The sequence below is a fragment of the Corapipo altera genome, unplaced genomic scaffold (genome assembly GCF_003945725.1).
Source record: "Corapipo altera isolate COAL_440 unplaced genomic scaffold, ASM394572v1 54, whole genome shotgun sequence".
Taxonomy (NCBI): domain Eukaryota; kingdom Metazoa; phylum Chordata; class Aves; order Passeriformes; family Pipridae; genus Corapipo; species Corapipo altera.
Genome location: NW_020884902.1, coordinates 8,128,352 through 8,142,848, shown reverse-complemented (window position 1 = coordinate 8,142,848; position 14,497 = coordinate 8,128,352). Strand labels below are relative to the sequence as shown.

Here is a 14,497-nt window from a genome sequence, read left to right as displayed (position 1 = left end):
ATGTGCATGACCACTTCTGAAAATGCAGCTGAAACTCTCCTGAAGGCAGATCCTGAGATTGTAACTGTTTTCACTTGGACTCTATTCAAATCAGCCTGTGCTGACAACAAACAAAATAAAAAGTAAGCCCAGCCACATTCTCGGAGAAGACGCAGGCAGCTGAGCAGAGAGCCTGTGACTGCCCCCGCAGGGGCTCCGGCTGCTTTCAGGGACCGTGGTATTGCTCTGGGGAGAACTCTTTTCTGCCCGCTAATTCATTCTTTAATTTTTCATTAGATACTCGACCTGTTATGACTTTCAAAGTGCTTAATTCAAAGTTTCATCTTACTCACAACACTTATTGAGCCCTAGAACTTAGCAAATACCTCTAACACCTGCTTTGAACCTCAATTTAGATTACCTAAAACTACCAACTCGGTGAACTGAAGTTGGTTGGTCACCTTGACAGCCCCACCCATCTTGTCTCTGACATTCACCTGTGGCAGCATCTGCTGCAAGTAGATTAAAGCAATATCTATTAATTTTGGGGGTTTTTAATTGTTACAGTCAAATCTTACCATGGACACAATTCCTGACTTTTGAGAAGGCTTTTCTACGTGCAGTTTGGCCACAACACATTACAGATATACCATTTGTGAAAAACCATCCACACAGGGGGCAATCAGAGGGCAGGCCTCCTACCAAGGAGCAAATTCCACAATCCTGACCCAGATGAGCCTGACACTGACACAGCACCTTGAAGACAGTAAATTAGAGGCCTAAAACACACAGCTCCACACATCATCTGTTGCTGACCAAATCTCAGTCCAGATATTTACATGTGAAAATCCATCTTAACTTGGTTTTTGAACAATTATACTCATTCTTATTTTGGTAAGCTGCTGATGGAAACAGTGCAAGTTTCTATGTGTGATACTTTATTCAGCTAAACATTATACTGAGCTGTTCCTTCATCTTGCTGTACCTGACTCCAGCAGTGTTGGAAGGGGAATGCAAAACTCCACAGAACAGGGCAAGGGCCTGAGAAAGTAGTGGGGCTTCCTCTACTACAGGATCAGGAGATCAAGGAATAAATGAGGGAGAAAGAGGTGCTGACAGAGAGACCACAGAGATGGGTAAAGCTGCCAAAAGTGTTTCAGCACTGCTGGAAGGTGGATGCTTTCTTGCTGCCTATGCTGAAGGAAGAACCAGAACCAGAACCTATCTTCAATCCCCAGCATTGATCACTCCAGCTGCTCCCTGTGAACAGTACCAGGGGTAGAGCCCCAAAGGCTAGAGCAGCCCAGCTGCCCACTTGGGGACCCTGGGGGACAGGCAGCAGGGCTGACAGATGCATGGAAGTCACACGAACTGTGCGGCTCCCAGGTAGGAGGAGCAAGTGCAGAGGAAAACAACATTTCAGTGCACTGGGTACTGTGTAAGAGTATCATAAATAATCACCCCGGTGCCACGGACCCTGCAGTCTGAGAGGAAGCGTTGCACTCGCAGCCCTGTTAACAGCCTTGACCTTGAAATGGTCCCAAAAGCAGGGCTGCAGAGGGACGAAACAGCAAAACATTTGCAAGTGGCCGCATTCAGGCGGAAAGACACCCCTGCGGCACGTCTGACACGGGATCGCTGCACAATTCCGCGCCCAGCCAAGCGCGGCCCCTCCGGGAGGGCGGCTCACCCAGGGCTGTCTAGCGTGGCAGCTCACCTCTGGACGACCCGAGGCTCTGCCAAACAGCGCTGAGAGTCTGAAAACACCCTGCACTTGCACTGCAGAAAGCGCCAGACAGCTTACTCACCTGTGAGCTCTCAGTGCGCAGTGCCCGGACTCCGCCAGGATCAGCATTTTCTTGAGGCAAAATGGCATTCGTCCTGACAGATGCTAACAAGATGTTTCCCTGTGAAAAAGCAAGGATGCTTGTGGGGTTTACTTGAAGAGAATCGTTGTCTGCAAAGTCACTGTAATGCTTGCTAGAGTCCCTGGGATATTTTTGTAGTCATTCATTGTAAGATCTAGCAACTGCTACAAAATAGCAAGGGCTGAAATAACAGCATGACACATTAAGGATGGCTTTAATTACATACACAATATCTATGCAAATGCCAGATAGCATCTCCTGCATGAAAGACAGGGTTGGTTTGTTTGCTTCTTATCCTCACAGTGTGGAATCTTAGTGCTTCTTACGATGCAATATTAATTTGGTTAGGCTGAATTTAATTACTTTGGTTGGTAATTAAATTAACATATCTTCAATTAAAGTAACCGGTATCATCATGAAATATTTCTGTCAGTGGCTCCTAAAATATCTCAGTCAGGACTAGATCCATATTGTTCAAGAGGCTGTGAAAAAAAAATACACAAGAAAATAGGCCCAGAGAAACCCACCTGCCTTATAATGTGAGGAAGCCACTGCTGAATGGCAGGTGCCTGGCATCTCTGGAAACAGAGTACAGTACCTGTCTGGAACCACAAGCAAAAGTTTTCTCAATCACATCCTAGTTTGAATACCTTGGGCTGCGTGTCATGCCCAACAGTCCACCATAAACCACTAAAGCAACTCTTGTTTCACTCCTTTCCTTTAGATGTTTCAGTCTATTTGGTTAAACTTCAAGCACCAGAGTTTATAGTGATGACTGTCCCATATAACCCAAGTCACTGAGAGGTAAAGCAGCTTGGCCAAGATAGTGGTTAACTCAGTGTCTTACCTTTATTTGTACTGCTGTCCTAACAGTCCTAAGAAGTTGGGCTCCTGTCTGAGTAGCAGTAAACAGGCCAGGCCCTTTTCGAGTCACTGTCACAGTCAGAACTCCAACATCCTGCCACTGGCACAGTACACCAGGGGATGGGGGTCTTTGACTTTTCTGCAGGAGCAGCTTTCCCTAACGTGGTCTGGCCAGTCAGTCTTGACTGTGGTTTGAGGAAAAAAGCAAGCATTATCTCCAAATTAACACAGCACTTGTGGAATTAAACTGTTTGCTTGATTATGACAGCTCCAGAATATCATCCATGAGGTACAACGTTATATGCATGCTACAGAAATAGAACTAACCCCACAGATTGCCAGGACAAAGTTACCAATACAATTTGAGCTTAGTCCTCTACTCTACAGGCCATGTAGCACAGTCTTAACTTCTTATTTCTCCTGTATTACTTTATCAGTAAAGATTGAGTCCACTGTCTCCCTCACAGCTCTCAGGAAGAGACTGTTCCCAGACTCTCTCTTCCAACTGAATGGCAAGGGAAATATTCAGTGTGGGCCAGGAGAACACATATGGGACAGGGTGTTACAGAAGCAGTTGTAGACAGCAGTGGAATGCCAGCAAACAGGATCTTTGAGTCTAGTACCAGCTCTGGAGGCAGAGAGCAGCCTAAGTCATCATAAACAAGAGGCCCCATCACACCAGCCTGTAGATTTGTTTTGAAAGATGATAGGGCAAAGCAGATGAATCTCACTGCTTTATAGGCCACGGCTCCATTCCCAGCTCTGTACACAGCCCATGTGCTGCAGTGTATCTGCAAAACAGGTGAATGACCATTGCTGTCCTGCAGGAAGGATAACTGGCTTCTAGGAGTGGATGTGCTAACAGCAGCAGTGGAATATGTGGGATCAGACATCATGGACTTCTGGCCAGCAGTGAATGGCATTATGACTGACTTCTCCCCCTCCACTCTCTCTTCCCTGGTCATTATGTGGGCTGGCAGGAGACTTGCCAAATGTGTCAGAACCACATGAAATGCATGACACTTGTGACCCTGACCTTGTGGCCCCCAGGCTGACTATCAAGTCTGAGACACAGACCAACCCAAAAAGCAATGAGGAAGGTCCTACCCAGACCATAAAGGACTGCAGGACTGGTCTCAGGATTTTGTTTACTCTGCAATTTTTAAGTTGGAAACCACTCCTCCCATAATAACAAGAAAGCTTTTGAATTCAGTGCTACATATAGCAATTCTCATATCTATGAGCTGCATGGGCTTGTTGATGTCAATGCCCTGTAACCAAGAGCCTCTGCTATCACACACAAGTCCTCATTATGTTGCATAACAAATTACCTTTGTTGCCCAATAGAATGGAACAGTAGATTTTGTTGTTACCTCGTGTAAACTTTAGTCTTGCGAATTCCATTTTGCACTGACACAATTGCTTCTGCCTGACAAGTGCTTTATTTCTGTTGTTAAGCAGCAAGCTCCATGATACACAGGCAGCCAGGGATCCTGAAAAACAAGTTCAGAAATACATAAATATGCCACCACTGTGCCTGCAAAACAATCGGCCACGTGGATCCCTACTGCTGCACAACACTGGGCTTAGAGGCTGCAGCTACACATCCTGGGAGGCAGCACTGCTGCAGATTCATCCCTCGTGGTCATCTGATGTTTTCAGCTACAAGAAAAAAACAGTAGCATAAAGAAACAAAGAAAGTGGCAGAACAGCAAAGGAATTTTAAACCAACAAAGACTTCATGGTGTTGGCATTTTAATGTTATACTATTGCCTTTTTAATGGATTTATCCGACTGCATTACATTACCTCTTGTTTTCAGTGTTTAAGTACTGTTTCTAACTAAATAGTATTAGTTGCAATGTTCATCTATTAAAGAACAAAGTGTGAAAAAGGTTAACAAATTCATCCATACGATTACAAAATGTTCAACCTCACTAGACACTTCTGACTCTTCTTTATATATGTTCAGCACATATTTCAGGGAAATGAAAACATTTCTTTTCAGGCTGCAAACAGTGTTTCCTTTCTTAAAACGTTTTAGTTGGCAGCTTTTTGTATTGGCATATGGCCAATACTCTGCATAAGTGGGAAAATAGCGGTGATATCTACAGGCCAAATTTTACCACTTCTTAAAATGAGTAATGCCGTCTTATTTTCATATATGCCGGCCATGCCTGCTACTCAGAGCACTACTGGAATCTCACTGATAGCTGCTCCCTACTTTCTCTGGGTAAAATCCAAAGAGGAAGAAAATCCAGTCATTACAAAAGTAAACTTCAATAAAGTCTGAGAGTTGGCCTGTTGGGATAACCCTAAATAAAAGTAACAAAATCTGGATGCTAGCTTATTTAAAGACGCACATGTTTTGACTTCCCCTCCTACTCCTTTGAGAAATGCATGCTTCAACCTCCAACACACACTCATCTCTGCTGTACTCTCCACATTGTACAGCTGCTTTTAAATTGAACCTGCTTTTTCATCAGTTCTCCTGTCATTCCCACTGCTCAGCTCATCTCCTACACAGCCAAGCAACAGTCATCAAATAAATCATTGGAGACACTGTCGGACAATGGGTGAATGAGTTACTGCTGAGGGATTGGGTTTTGCCTCTATTTACTGGCTGTAGTTAGAAACACTTCAAGCCAAATTTCAATTACAGGGGATAAAATAAAGGCCAGCCCAGTCTGGGCATTTTAAAACATAATTGCACTTGGGTAAAGCAATAAGGCATGGTTGTTTCCAGACAGTGCTGCTCACAGTTAATGGTGCCAAGCTGAAATCTACCTGGGTATTACTGCAAACAGCTTTGGAAAACCTTCATGGGAATGCATATGGTCAATGAAGGCAACAAGGTGCCTGGATGCTTGAGGTATAGGACAGTGAAACAAAAGAATCTTTGTAGAAACCTGAGATATGTGAGTGCTGTACAGCTGTAATTATGTGAAACTCTGCAGCTACTCTCCAGCTTGTGGGGAAAAAAGTCATCAGCAGTGCTAAGTAGATGGGAGGGAGATCACAGCCCTGTCTGCTTCAGAGTAAAACACCAGCCCTGAAGCTGTTGGCTGCTTCATTTTCAGAAATATGTTGATAACACAGGGCCTGGGAAATTTCAAATTGTGACTGAAAGACCAGGACTTCTTAGGACAGAGAAGAAATGAGTAAGAGAAGACTTCATAGAAGCACAGTCTGAAATGAATAGGATCAATACAGGAGACAGAAGCTTGACTCTTTCCTGTCTTGATGTTTGAACACAGGGATAAGTAAGGAAATGGAAAGGGTGGAAAATTCAAATCTGAGGAGAAGAAATACTTTTTCACAGAGAAATTTAAAGTAAGTCTAGAAAGCATCTGGACATTAACGGGAGTAGACAGTAACCAAGTCCCGTTTATGCTTCACATGTTTTGACACTAACACATATTGTTTTAAGTCCTGTTGTCAGCTCTGGGCTGACTGGTTACCCTCTTTGAATAATACAAGAATAAGATGACAATGCAATTTCAAAGGCAACATTTTGAATTATAAAATCTTTTTCCATACAGCACATAATTAACCTATGGAACTCATTCCCACAAGATTTAAATTGAGCTGAGACTCCTCTGTATCTGAAAAGGATTGGACATGTATTTATAAACTGGCCCAATTCCACTTGAGGCAAGGGTAGTAAATACTCAATTAGGTATTTGTAAATGATGCTTCTTAAATCCCTGTGGGGAATATGCCAACAGCCCTAAGGACCTCGGCAATGGGCACGTACAGAACGACTTACCCAGGGGGCAGAAATTCTGCAGTGCTGCACCTTAACACTTGATTTCTCCTCAACAAAAGGTGTCGCTGATGCTTCAGCTCCGGTGCAGTTGGCAGCAGCGCCCTGGGGACTTGACCTGCAGCCCTGCCATGGGTGTGCACAGGTAACACCCACTGATTGCACACCTGTAACACACGGTGACTGCACACCTGCCGTGGGTGTGCACAGATAACACAGTGACTGCACACCTGTAACACAGTGACTGCACACCTGCTGTGGGTGTGCACAGGTAACACAGTGACTGCACACCTGTAACACAGTGACTGCACACAGGTAACACAGTAACTGCACACAGGTAACACAGTGACTGCACACCTGCAGTGGGTGTGCACAGATAACACAGTGACTGCACACCTGTAACACAGTGACTGCACACCTGCAGTGGGTGTGCACAGGTAACACAGTGACTGCACACCTGTAACACAGTGACTGCACATCTGCCGTGGGTGTGCACAGGTAACACAGTGACTGCACACCTGTAACACAGTGACTGCACACCTGTAACACAGTGACTGCACACCTGCCGTGGGTGTGCACAGGTAAGGTACAATAACCACACACTTGCCTACTGTTGGGGTTTCCTCACGCCTGCTGAACCCACGGAGTGTTCGGATTCACAGTGGTTTTGCTCTCTAGCAGCTCGGGCAGGGTCAGGGTCCCTCCGTACCCGACTCGTTACAAACATCCCCGGCCCCGGCGGGGAGCGACGGGGGGGCGGCGCAGGGGACTGCCCGCTGGTCCCGCCGTACCGGGCCGGCAGGTGGTGCAGCCAGTGCGCCCGGACCGGTCTCCTCGGGGCTCCTCCGGGATCACCGGGGCTCCTCGGGGCTCCTCCGGGATCACCGGCGCTGCTCGGGACTGCTCCGGGTCCTCCCGCCCCTCTCCAGCCCAGAGCCCTCAGGGACCCGCCGCGCCCCACGGCGCCACCTGCCGGCGAGTCTGGGGATCGGTCACACCGGGACGGGGAAGCTGGGATCGGTCACACCGGGATGGAGGGATGGGATCGGTCACACCGGGACGGGAAAGCTGGGATCGGTCACACCGGGATGGAGGGATGGGATCGGTCACACCGGGATGGAGGCATGGGATCGGTCACACTGGGGTAGAGAAGCTGGGATCGGTCACACCGGGATGGAGGGCTGGGATCGGTCACACCGGGACAGGGAAGCTGGGATCGATCACACCGGGATGGAGGGCTGGGATCGGTCACACCGGGATGGGGAAGCTGGGATTGGTCACACCGGGGTAGAGAAGATGGGATCGGTCACGGTGGGATGGAATCGTTCACACCGGGATGGGGAAGCTGGGATCGGTCCTGCCAGGATGGGGGCGCTGTGGCTGGTCACACGGGGATGGGGTGCTGGGATCGGTCACACCGGGCTGGCGGCTTTGGCGTCGGGAGCTGCCCTGCTGTCCCGACTCCGAGAGCCGCTACTTCATGAGAGGAACAGAGAGCAGCGGGGACTGCCGAGGATATGGAACTTTCCGCTCCCCTGCTCACTCAGCGCGCGGGGGCCTGAACACGGACTCGTGGGGAGTGAAGTGAAATGCCCCAAACCAGCCCAAATGGCAAAGCAGCACAGGGAGCATGCTCACTCCAAGCAGATACTCACTTCGGAAGCGGAATGTTTTTCCAAAGAAGCCTCAGGAAACATTCTCTGGCACAGAGATGGCCATGGGAGATTCTCCCTCACTGACAGGAGCACAGACAGCCCCAGCGGTGCCCGAAGGGGCCCAAGCATTGCACTGTGCCCACAGCTCAGCGCCCCGGGATCAGGGCTCCTGTGCACATCTACCTACAGCCGGGGTGAAGTTCTTTGGATAGGTCCCACTACCCTGTGTGCCTCAAATGAGCTCCTGTAACACCCCGGGGTGCAAACATGGAGGCACTGTGAGATGTAGCAACAGGGACCACTCTGTAAGGGCAGTGGCTCTGCTCTGCTCTCTGGCCAATTGCCCCTTCTTTAAACATTCAGGCTGCAAACCAGTGCTCATTGCTAGATTTCCAGGTGTACTGAGAGGGATTCCTCATATCTGGGGTAAAAAAGCCAAGTTTTACCATAAAACAGCCTGTATTTACTCATCTGAGCCTTAAAAGAATAGACATAATAAATGTTATTACAACATCCAGGCTTCAGCAACATCTAAAGCCTTTCTCTGTGTGTCTGTTTTCACCTACATGTGCTACAGCCTTTCCTGGCCCACTCTCCTCCCAGCTGCCTGTGAGCTAACACTCCAGCTGGGGGGGCCAGACCGGCCACAGTCCCTCTGCAGGACTGTCTCAGTTTGCCTCTGCTGCTCAGTGGCAGAGGGATTGTGATGGGACTGGACTTCAGGAGAAAAGGGACACATCCTCCTGCATCTTGGCCATGGGGGAAGAAGTGGCTGAATGGCAATGGAAAACCCCTGGGAGCTGTGAGCTTGTTAAATATGCTCAGTTCAGCTTCAGCTATCAAAGGGAAAAGTCTAAGGGTCTTCCAGAGAGAGAAAAAGCAGTTCACCCTTACACCTTGGAACCCTGTTAACTGCAAAGGCAGCCTCTGCTGGAAACACAGAGCACTGTCAGCAAAGCACAGGGGCTGAGGGGGCAAAGGAGACCTCAAAGCTGATGTTACTCTTAAGAAAGACAAAGCAGAGCACAGCCAGCAGCAGAGAACCAAACCTAGAAAGGAAAGGTAACATGCAAACAACCTAATTGAGGAGAAGTACTGGAAAACAGGGCAAGAGAGATGCAAATTTTACCATCTTCGCATCTGCAATTCATCTCCGCCTTCTAGGACACGCTGACCTTCCTTGCACAAATCACCAGGAAGGAGCTTCTGTGCCTTTTGCAGAAGGGTTTTTTTACCTCTGGACAGAATTCACTTTCCCTTCACAAATATGGGCAAATTAAGCATTAGGCCCATCACCTCAGGCCCATCTTCCATACCAAAATGCAGCCAAGGCTGCTGGTTCCTCACCACTCTAGCAAGATCCCTGTCCACTCCAGGTCTCCAAGGCAGGTGCACAGGGACAAGGTAGGTTTGAGGCCAGGTCACATCAGTCTGTGGGTTGTGGTCCAGACTAGACACAGATGTGACCATGGCTGGAGACCAGCAGTCCTGCCATGTAGCTCAGGTCAATACTGAAGGTTCCAGGATAAGCTGAAAAAGGTTCCTGGACCAAGGGTGAGCAGAGTCTCCAGAGGGGTCTGTTTAGGCTAATTGGGGCCTATTAGTGCCCTCAGGGCCCTGATGAAACGAGAGAGTACCTATGCTGACTAAAGGCTTGTGGTGACTCCAGAGATCTCACTATTAGGGAAAAAGAGGGATCTAACAGAAAACTGCTGAGAGAAGCATGGAGAGAGATCCTGCTGATGTGCAGTACCATGGCTGCGGTGAGGCAGGGCTGTATCATGCCCCCACTAGGTGTCAGCAGTAAAAGTCAGGTATCCCTTGCAGTGGCAACAGCTCCCTTCTGAAGTGACTAGCCAGAGGGCCATCACCCGTATCCAAGGAGACAAGATGAAGCAACAACATGTTTTGAGAGTAACTGCAAAAATCAAACACGCTATTTCAGTAATTTGCAATGGTACCTGTGATCCCACAATTAGGCAGGTTTGGAGAAGCACCTCCAAGTTTCTACAGTTTTCAGTTCCATTTCAAAACCAATACATGCTCTGCCTCCCTGCATGCGCAGCCTGAAGTTTCAAGACAGCTCAAGCTTCACTGTGCTGGGTTCCCTCAGCCTCAGCCCCTCTGGAAAACATTCCATGTGCACATTGCATGTCTCCAGATTTTATTCTCATTCCAAATCTGCAAGTACAAATATAGTAACATTCCACTCTCCTAATGCACACTTACAAGATGTCCTGAAATGTCAGATGCTAAACGGTACAAAAAAGCACTTTACCATGTTCCCGTTGATGTGCAATATAACAGAGAAGGCAGAAATTGCTTTAACATCTGTTGATTTCTTAGATCTGAACACTCTCCTCCTTTCATCTGGCAGCAGCAAAGCTATTAATACTGCAGCAGCTTCTTCAGAGTTTGCAGCAGTGCACTGGTAAACACATACTTCGAGAATGGTCTCATTTCTGCAGGAATTTGGTCATAACTCCCTCTATCCAAAGCAAAGCTGCAGGAGCAGAGGGATTATAAGAAGGTGAACACAGCAGAGAGGAGTGGACAGGCAGGTAATACCCCTGCTGTGGGGAGGAAGCAGGGGTGAGGCTAGAAAGCTTCCTACCGCTGTAGCTATTGTGTCCCTGCTTCCTCTGCACAGCCAGAGAAACCAGGGATGACGCAGCCAGTGGGACTGAACTCACCCAGCAGCAGTTGCAGGGCTCTGCCAACCTGGTCAGAACTTGTTCTTGACAAGTAGTGTTGCTGAGTCACTTCAATGGATGCAGGGTCCTTCTCTGTGGTTGGTATTGTTTCTCATGCTCCTAAAAACAGCCTTTGGCAATATTCCTTCTGCACATTTGAATTACCCAGAAAAAAACCCAACTCAGCCAAAAATGTTGAGATAACAAGATTTTTTTCCTGCTTCTGGATGGGAAACAGAATATTTTGACATACGAAGAAACTTTGAAATGAAAAAAAATCAAGGTTTTGTTCTGATAAATTTGTATTTTTCTCAGGGAGTGGAGGCCCAGGGAATCACTTCGTTAAAATTTCCCAGTTGGCTTGAATAATAAGGATATGACCTCGAAGAAGTCAATTGTGACATGAACATTTTCTCATAACAGAAGACACAATCACTACCTTACTGTGGATCAAGCAACACGGTTGATATATTGAACACTGTCCAAAGGAGAAAATGTGTCTTCAAATGGGAGCATCTTGTCCAAATCCAAAGCTCCATGTAAAGGCAGCACAGGTGGGAGCTCACATGTCCTTGCCCCACCTCTGGTCCTGCCCTGCTGCAAGGGCTCTAAGAAGAAAGCTGGAGTTTTGGGAACTAGGGACATCACTGCCTCCTCTTGGAGGATGTTCAAGAAGGGAATAGCTGCCACGGGCTCTTGTGTTGTTAGCACAGTTTACTCGTGTTGGCTTTTGCAAGGTGTCAAACACCCTCCAAACTGGCCCACTGCTCACTTCCTTTCCTTCCAAGGGCATAGGCACAAATCCACTCTGAGCATCCATCAGTCAGCTACAGCAGCTGTCAAAACCCCTAGGCTGAAAAAATTGTCAGGACAAATTTGTTTGGAATCAAATTAGAACTTCACTACAGGATAAGCACCGGGTTAAGCTGAAACACCTCAGGAGCATCCTTGAAACAAGCAGTCCTCAGTTCTCCTCTGCTGGCAGGAAGCCTCTTGACTTCAGTGTATCACCTTACTCAAATACTCTCACATTTTCCTAATGTTGAAATTATAAAGTGCCAGACCAGCTAAATATAGGAACAAAATAAACTACATGAGAAGTAAAAGCTTATTTTGTGTCTCTTCTCATCTTATTAGTAATATTTCTTTCCTTTTTCTAGAGTTCCTTGCTGAGCTGGAAAAAAAATCCTAGTTGCCAAATCTGTACTTAATCTGATTTTTTTCTATATATTTGTTATATATCCTTTCCTCTTTTCAGTCAAGGTTCCACTGTAAATGCAAGTTCTCCACACTGTCCTAGCCCAAATATAGGCTGTATTTGTGGGAATTAACCTCTTCAGTATTCAAGGAGCAAATCTTAAAGGGATTTTTCTTCAGCAGAAGGTCTGTAATGCTATGAGCACTATCAAATACTGTAGTTGGTGTCTCTCATGTTTTGTGTATAAAATTTAAACTTCTCACAGTTGCACTTCTGGCTGTGATCTCCATGAAGATGTTACTGACAATTTCCCCCCCCTGAAGGGAAATGTCTGGCCATACCTGGGACTTGCATGGCTCCTGGAGCACTTGCTGCAGCCCCGCAGCCCCTTCTGCTGCCTGGAGTGGCACCTCACCCAGCACACAGCAGTGCTGGAGCTGCAGTGCCTGGTTGCTCCAAACAACCACTTATCTCAGTGGGTTTGGGATCAACCCTTGCAGCTGGAGCATTAAACCAGTGCTGACCTGAAATTGGAGGATAGCACAAACAGTCCTGGAACATTTTCCTCCATCTGGCTGTGTTAAGTCCAGCTAACTTTTGCCATCTTCTGGAGGAAGAGAATAAAATGAGGGTGCTCAGTTATATTTGTGCTTTATCAAACTTGAGGCATTAAATAATCTGCTTATTTTCTATTCTCACAAAGATTGCCAAGTCTGTAGATTTTTGGGGGGGGCTTTTAACCGTTTCATCCTCAATTCTCCAACAATGTTTTCATTCCACCTCAGAATCTAGAAGCCTCATGGTCATCAGAAATGCTCCCAGGGTAGACAGGGCATATTTGGGGTTTCCTCACAAGTTTTTCAGCAGTGTAGTCTGCTGAAAAGAACTGCTCAGTATCAGAGCAATGGTGCATTTCCCCTCCACTGAAACAAAAATCTCCTTCACAGGAGAGCTGTGCTTTCCCGTGGACAGTGAACTCACTTCCTTCTGTTTTGTTTATAGCCCTATGTGAGGTTTTTCCTCTTCCATTCCCTTTTCCAAAAGCAGTAAGACAATAAGATATTGTTAAGTGTTAAACATCTATGTTTCTGTTTCTTGTCTTCATAACAGGACTATTAGAATGATGAGAAATGAAACAGGGAAATGATGAGGGAGAATGGCAAAATTTAGCTCAGATTTTTATCCAAAACAGCAGAAAAGACATTCAGAAATGGTCCAGCAATTGCCAGAAGCCATTTTGTTTTCAGAAAAATGACGGATTAACCATGTAATGTTAATGAACCTGTGCACCATGCTTAAACTAGAAAACTTGGTACCCTGGATAAGGTGATTTGAACAATGCCATCTGCAACGGGGCATAGGAATGAAGCATACAGGTCACTACCAAAATGCAGAGATGCCATTTCCAATGGCACCAGGAAATAAAGTATCCATCACTGAACTACAAAATCCTTGGACTCCTCACAGAGGGGCCCTCCCTGAAGGGATAAGGGACAAACACAGTCATGGGAGGACCTGAGGATACCATTGGAGAAGAGGAAGCTCTCCATAGTGTGTGGAAGAAAACTAAAGGAATCCGACCTCTCTCACAGTCTGGGAAGAATGTCTGAGGCCAGACAAAATGGTGCTGGAATGGCACATCCAAAATTAGGGATCACTGCAAGCCCCAGAGCTGGTTGTATGGGTAAGATCACCCAGGCACACAACCAGCAACAAACCAGTCACTGTGCAAGAGCAGGAAATTTTGCACTATCCTCAACATGCTAAATGTAGTGGATGTGACAGTTTGACCTCAAGCAAGAGAAGGGCACACACAGGGACCGTGGGCAGCTTTGAAATGAATCCTGTGATCAGCTAAGAGGATCCAGAAAACGTATACTTGGTGTAATGAGAGGAGTCAGCCCAGCACATGGACAAGTACAACGGCGAGGAGGTTTGGCAGCACAACCCACTCCAGCAGGAACCAGAAATTCCTGGGGATGCTCAACTGTCTGGAGAAATGCATGTCACACCAATCTGCCCAAGCCAGAAACCTCATCTAGTGCCCCTGTCTCCCTGAGACAGCCTTCCTGAAGCCAGATGGATGATCACATCCAATTCATTTAACTTGCCAAGTGTTATTCCTCATACAGTAAAAGAGCACAATTTACTGAGCATGAGCATGAACAGTCTCAGTCAAAGATATGCAGCTCATGGTCCCAGCACTGCACAAGCCAAAGGCAGAAGGTGATGTTACAGTAAGAAAGGGTCTATTTTAAGGGAGGCAGATAGATTCTTATCAATATTTAACACTGTCAAACTATCAGATAAATGGATAGATTTCAATATCACTCAATGACTTTTGTAGCTCTAAAAAGTTTGAAAAGTGGTGCCATTATACCAGCAGCTTGCAGGTAAAGGGACAGACAAAGCAAAAACAATAACACCCCCCCCCCCCCCAACTAATTCAACAATAAAACATTTGACACATTTTCA

At 46.7% G+C, this 14,497-nt stretch overlaps 1 protein-coding gene across 1 annotated transcript in view; it reads right to left on the bottom strand.

The window, feature by feature from the left end:
* The window catches only part of PIK3CB (phosphatidylinositol-4,5-bisphosphate 3-kinase catalytic subunit beta), a 282,887-nt gene that overhangs the window by 96,882 nt on the left and 171,508 nt on the right, over positions 1-14,497 (bottom strand). Inside the window, exons 5-6 of the mRNA XM_027650417.1 lie at positions 4,085-4,204; positions 1,788-1,886 (exon numbers count right to left, since the gene is read on the bottom strand). The gene's annotated coding sequence lies outside the window, so the exon portion shown is untranslated. The remainder of the gene's footprint in view (positions 1-1,787; positions 1,887-4,084; positions 4,205-14,497) is intronic.